General features: G+C 37.5%; 1 pseudogene; it reads left to right on the top strand.

Annotated features, from left to right (window-relative positions):
• Positions 1–2,836: 2,836 nt before the first annotated feature.
• Positions 2,837–6,594, top strand: LOC102850482 (annotated as a pseudogene).
• Positions 6,595–7,084: the final 490 nt, after the last annotated feature.

The following is a 7,084-nucleotide window of genomic DNA, read 5'->3' on the forward strand; positions in this document are numbered from 1 at the left end:
CAACACTCTGGCACCAGCAGCCATGAAACTAAAAGACATATTGTGTTTGGAAAGTCTGCTGTCAGAGACCTCTCCAAAATACTGAGGAGCAGTGATGTCAGTCTGGAGACTAAGGTGCAACTGACAGAGGCCATGGTCTTTGCAATCACTTGCTATGCATCAGACATCTGGACAATGACTAAGGATGATAGAAGGAGAATTGATGCCTTTAAGCTGTGGTGCTAGAGAAGAGTATTGAATATACAATAGAATGGTAAGAACATGAACAGGTTTGTCTTGGAAAGTGTGAGACAAGGCTGCTCCTTGGAGGCAAGAATTCTGAACCTTTTTCTGACATACTTTTGATATGTTGCAGGGCGGGACCAGTCCTTAGAGAGGGATATCATGCTTGGGAGGATGGAGAGACAGAGCAAGAAAGGAAGAACCTTGAGATGGATTGATTCAGTGACTGGGGTAATGGGTGTGTCAGAAACAATAAGATTGGCACAAGATAGAAGAGAATTTAGGATTGTTGTTCATAGGGTCATTATAAGTCACAAGCAACTTGAAGGCACATAACAGCAATAACAACAACCAAAATTACTGGGACAGAGTAAAAGCAGGACATAGAGGTCAAATCATAGCAATAAACAAACACATTAAAAGGAAAAAATACTGGAAATCAACTAATCCAACATCTCCAACAAATATGAAAAGAACATCACGAAAACCTGACAATCTCTAAAAGAAAGGAAATGATGAAAATTAGGTTCAAAATAAATGGAATAAAAGACAAAAAATTAAAACTTATCAATAAGACAAGAAGTTGGTTCTTGAAAAGGATCAATAAATTTGACAAACCACTGGCAAAATTAACAAAGGAAAAGAAATAAAAGAAATAATTTGAAAAAGAAAAGGAAGAGTCAATGTCACAATAGAACTAACTCAAATAAAAAGATGAATAATGAAATTTTAGGAAAAACTATACTAAAAAAATATGAAAACTTAGAGGAAATACACAAATACTTAGAAACTCACAATCCACTCAAACTGATTCATACAGAAGTAGAATACCTGAACAGACCTATCACAAAAGAATAAATTAAACAGGTCAAAATAATTCCAACAACAACACAAAAGACCCAGACAAGATTATTTTACCAGCAAACTTTACCAAATATTTAGAGAAGAGCTGTTACCAATTACACATAAAGTATTTTAGAAAATAGATAAAAGACTCATCCTGTGAAGTAAACATAGCTGTGACACCAAAGTGTTGCAGAAAGTTGGGGAGGAAGGGAGAGTCTCTGTCCAGGACAAATCACCTAAGCTTCATAAAAATGCAAGCCTTCCAATGGCCTTTAAGACAGGGTAGAGAAAGCTCCCCTGTGTTTGGCTATACTGGCTTGAGAAAGCTCACCACCTGGGAAGACAGCTACTGCATCTGTTGAGCTGGGAGTGGTCCATACGAGGCTGAAGTGCTCCTAACCAATCTGCATGTCCCACATCTGTAAGCCCACCCTAACCTGTCTTCCTGTTCACATGATTGTATATAAGTGCACTGCAGTCTCCAATAAAATTGAGCTGGATTCACTCTCTGATCCTCTCCCTGAGTGGTGTGTATATCCGTTGTGCTTACCCCCATCAGGGTGTTGCTGTTAAGTTGTCAGTGAACAGACAGTGACACCAAACTCAGATAAAGACACCACCGAAGTGGAAAACTCTAAACCAAGATCTCTCACGAATACAGACACAAAAATCTTCAACAAAATTGTGGCCAGTAGAATAAAATAGCATATAAAAAACCCAATTCATCATGACTAAATAAGAGTCACAGCAGGTATGCAAGGATGTTTCAACCTAAGAAAAACAATTAATTCCTCACATTAACAAAGCAAAGAACAAGAAGCATATCATTCCATCAATTCACACAGAATTTTTTTTTAAATGATCCAACACCTCTTCACTATTAAAACACACCAAAAATATGGAAACAAAGAGCAATTTCTTCAGCATAGTGAGAAATATATACACAAAACCAAGAGACAACATCATGTTCAGTGGAAAGAAATTAAAGATTATTCCTCTGAAGAACAGGAAGTTCGTGACGTGAGCTGACAATTTCTCATGCTGTGAACAGTGTCTCTTAAGTTAAGTGGTAATGTCTCACCACTGGACCAATTGGTAGCATCAGGATGGATGGTAAAGAGATTGAGATTGTTAACAACTTTAGTCTGCTTGGCTCCATGGTCAACACTCTTGGCACCAGTAGCCAGGAAATAAAAAAACGTATTGCAATGGGAAAGTCTGCTGTTAGGGACCTCTCCAGGGTACTGAAGAGCAATGGTGTCACTCTGGAGACTAAGGTGTATCTGATACAGGCTATGGTCTTTGCAATCACTTATTATGCATCAGAGAGTTGGACAATGACTAAGGAGGATAGAAGGAGAATTGATGCCTTTGAGCTGTGGTGCTGGAGAAGAGTATTGAATGTACCCTGGACTGCCAAGAAAACAAACAGATTCATCCTGGAGAGGGTTAAACAAGGCTGCTCCTTGGAGGCAAGGATTCTGAGGCTTCGTCTGACATACTTTGGACATGTTGTAAGGAGGGAGAGGTCCTTGGAGAGGGACATCATGCTTGGGAGGGTGGAGGGACGGGACTGCGCAGAAGGGGAAGACTCTCTATGAGGTGGATTGATTCAGTGAATGGGGTAATCAGGATGGGTGTGTCAGGCAAAAAGATTGGCACAAGATAGAGCAGGTTTTAGGGCTGTTGTACATAGGGTCGCTATGAGTCACAAGTGACTCGACTTGACGGCACAACAATAACAACAACAGAACAGGAAGAAGGCAAGATGTTCATTGTCACCATTTCTATTCAGTATTGTATTAGAATTCTTAGTGAAGGCAATAAGGAAAGAGAAGAAACTAAGAGGTATCCAAATTGGGAAAGGGAAGTAAAACTTTATATATGCAAATGATATGATAGTATACGTAGAAATCCCTGAAAAAAACTATTGGACATAGTGAACCAATTTATCAAAGAAATAGAATACAAGGACAGCATACAAAATCAGTTTAAATTTTTTACTATAACAAAGGGAGTATAGAAATATAAATAAGAAAAAATATAAATAAAATAAAAATTATCAATCATAACAGCTAAACAAAAGATAAAATTCTTAGGGAAAAAGTCTAACTAGAGACACAAAACACCTAGGTGAAAAAAAAATTTTGAAACATTTCTACAAGAAATGGATGAAAATACCATGTTCATGGATTTGTTGTTGTTGTTGTTAGGTGCCGTTGAGTCAAGTGTGACTCACAGAGACCCTATGAACAAATCATCTGAACCCAGTCCTGTCCTGCACCATCCTCACACCCTCCTCACCAATTGCAGCAGTAACCATGTCAATCCACCTGGTTGAGGGTCTTCCTCTCCTTCGCCGACCCTTCACCCTTCCCAACATCATATTCCTCTCCAAGGAATAGCCCCCCTCCTAGCAACATGTCCAGGAAGACTCAATACCATGAAAATGACAATACTACCAAGAGTAATCTACAAGTTCTATGCATTCCCAATACAAATACCAATTCCATTCTTCAAGAAGATGGAAAAAGCAATTTCCATTTTTGTCTGAACTAGAAAGAGACCCTAAATAATCAAAGCACTACTAAAAAAAGCAAAATAAGTTAGGAGGCATCACACTACCTTATCTCAAGTACTACAACATAGGATGGTCAAGATATCATTGTAGTGAGTGGTACAGCAACAGACACATAGATCAAAGGAATAGAATTGAGAATCCAGAAAGCAGCTTATCTACTTATGATAAAAAAAGTCTATATGTGTTTTATGGACTATGCAAAGAGGTTTGACTATGTGGATTCACAACAAATTGTGGCTAACTTGATAAGAATGGGTATCCCAGAACACATGATTATGCTCATGTGAAAACTATATTTAGAGCAGGAAGTAGCCATCCAAACAGGGCAAGGAAACATTGCATGGTTCAAAATCAAGAAAAGTGAATCAGAGATATGTCCTTTCTCCATACTTTTTCAACATATATGCAGAACAGATCATCTGGGAGGCTGAACTTTATGAAGAGGAATGTGGCATCAGGATTGGAGGAAGATGTATTAACAACATATATTACACAAATGTCACAATCTTTCTTGCTATAACTAAAGAGGACCTGAGGCATTTGCTTCAGAAGGTAAAGTAATGCAGTCTTCAATATGGATTGCATTTCAACATCTAGAAAACAAAGATTCTCACCACTAGAACAATTGGCAGCATTATGATAGATGGAGAAGAGATTGAAGTTATTAACATTTTCATCTTCCTTGGATCCATAGTCAACACTCTTGGCACTAGCAGTAAGGAAATCAAAAGTTGAGTTGCATTGGGAAAAATTGCTGTCGGAGACCTCTCCAGAGAGCCAAAGAACATAAATTTCAGTCTAGAGCTAACGTGTGCTTGATCCAGGCTCTGGTCTTTGCAGTTACTTGCTATGCAGCAGAGAGCTAGAAAATAAGTAAGGATGACATAATAATCAATGTCTTTGAGTTGTGGTGTTGTAGAAGAGTATTGAACCACCAACCACCAAGAGAACTAACAGGTCTGTGCTGGACAGGGTGTAACCAGGTACTCCTTGGAGGAAAGGATTTTGAAACTCCATCTCACATACTTTGGGAGAGCATGTTGCCAGGAGAGATCAGTTCTTGGATAAGGTCATTATTCTTGGAACATTCACAGGTCAGTGCAGGAGAGGAAGGCCTTGAATAAAATGGATTGATACAATGGCTATGGTAATAGGGACAGGTGTCTGGGAGACAGTGAGATGGGCTCAGGATAGGACAGAGTTCAGAGCTATTTTTCTTAAGGTTGCTATGAGTTGTAGTCGACTCAGTAGAACATAACAACAGCAACAATCTTTGACCAACTGATTTTTGACAAGGAGACAAAATCAGGTAAGTGGGGAAATGACAGCCTCCTGAACAATTTGTGCTAGCAAAATTGGAAAGCCATCTGAAGAATATTGAAGCAAGATACAGACCTCGCTCCTAGAAACTTGGGCAGTCCTGAGCAGCCACTGCCTAACTCAGGAGGTTGCCAGAGCTCTTCACCTTCTGGTGGGTCACTTGCTTGCAGAGCTGACCACTGAGGAGAAAGAAGACTTGCTGAAGTACTTGGGGACTCAGTTGGTCTGCATTCTGTCAGATAAGGGGCGACTGAAACATACAGTGTTTGCTACTTTACCAATTAAAGCATAGCTTTGAAGACATTAACAAGACTTCACCAGCTGAAAACTCTTAGGGCATATTTTAGCAGCTAAATTTGCAAAAGAGCAAGGTTGAATTCATTCTCCATCTCCTTCAAACACTGAAAAAAAGAAAAGATCTGATGATCCTATGGAAGATGATAAAGAAAATAAAAAGAACTTGGTTTTTTAAGAGTAAAAAATGGATTGGACAAAATCATGGGCTTATTTCTCCTCAATTCATGCTTCAAATATATATTTCCACCACCTTCAAGTAAAATCTTAGCAAATATTGTAAATGCCTAGTTCAGCTTATCTAAGTTCCATGTACAGGTGCTTCATCGTATGAATAAAATGAATTTACTCACACCTTTTAGGCCAATTACTACATGACCTTCCTTGTATGAAGATTATATGCCATTACATGCATCTCTTCCTCCTACATCTCCTCAGCCACCTGAGGAAACTCCTTTGCCAGATGAGCATGAGGAATTATCAAGTAAAGAGTCAGAATATGACAGCAGTGATGATGAGAACCGACAGAGAATGACCAAACTAATAGAACTAGCAAATTTTTAGCCCCAAATACCAAACACAATAAAATAATGTCAAGTGAGGAAAAAATGAAAAATAAAGGATGTGTTAAATGTACCTTTATCTGCTTCAAACAGCGATTTACATCCAGTGCTGTTACCTTCAGATGAATTTGACCAACCACAACCTGTAGGTAACAAAAAAAAAAAAAAACAAAAAAAGAATTTAGTATATCTACTGGCATGCCTGGAGCAACTAAGAAAGATTTAGAGGAGGAAGAAAATTGTGAAGAGCAAAGTTATGATTTACCTGATACTGAAGTTGACATAACTAATGTAGAATTTAAAAAAAATCTCCCCAACACCTAATTTGAACATCACAGAGGATGTTAAAGAAGACTCTGATGAAATGTCTTCAGAATTTATTTCTAAAAGAGAATTTATAAAGGGCAAAATCTCTAAAGGAGAAATGGAAACACTTTTAATTTTCAGAAGTTATAAACCTGGTGAAGCAATTGTAGAATTTATGTCAAGAATTTAGCAAAACACGTACAAGAATATAACCTTAAATATAGTTTTGGAAGATATGTTGGACTTTTCATCAGAAATGAAATGGATTTTATTTGATATTCATTTGATTAAAGAAGGCCTTATAAAAAACGACAAGGTTTTATTGGAATTCCAAAAGAGAATACAGCAGCCAAAGCCTTAAACAAAGCAATTGGACATGTTCTTTTGGGGAAACCAATTGTGATTCAGTTTGCTCAATCTCCTACATCAAAACAAGATTCTAAAGATAGGAAAAGAATTTGATCAGAGAGCTTTTACATATGTTCTTATCATTTGCCTCATATATAATAAATTGTTTTCCTTTGGTTTAAAAAAAAAAGAAATAAGACCCACACTTCACTCAAAAACCAACCCAAGGTAAATCAGAGCCCTAGGAGTAAATTCAAGGATTATAAAATTCATCAGAGATAAACTGAGAATAACTTCACAAGTCAAAGTCTATGGCATGAATAGATTTCCAAACATAATGGAAAAACTCACAACCAGGAATGGATAAAATAAATGGGACTTTCTAAAAATCATATCTCTAGGACATATAGAAAATTTCTCCAAGAAAGTGAAAAGGAACCTACAGACTAGGGGAAAAAAATATATAGTTGGCAATAACACATCTGAAAGGGACACATCTAAAATTTATATAATACTCCAGCACCTCAACAAGAAAAAGGCAAACAACCTAATTACAAAATGAGAACAAGATGTGAATATACACAACAACAATGAATAAATTCAG

This window comes from Elephantulus edwardii, unplaced genomic scaffold (assembly GCF_000299155.1).
Source record: "Elephantulus edwardii isolate Elephantulus edwardi_28Jun2011 unplaced genomic scaffold, EleEdw1.0 scaffold00003, whole genome shotgun sequence".
NCBI lineage: Eukaryota > Metazoa > Chordata > Mammalia > Macroscelidea > Macroscelididae > Elephantulus > Elephantulus edwardii.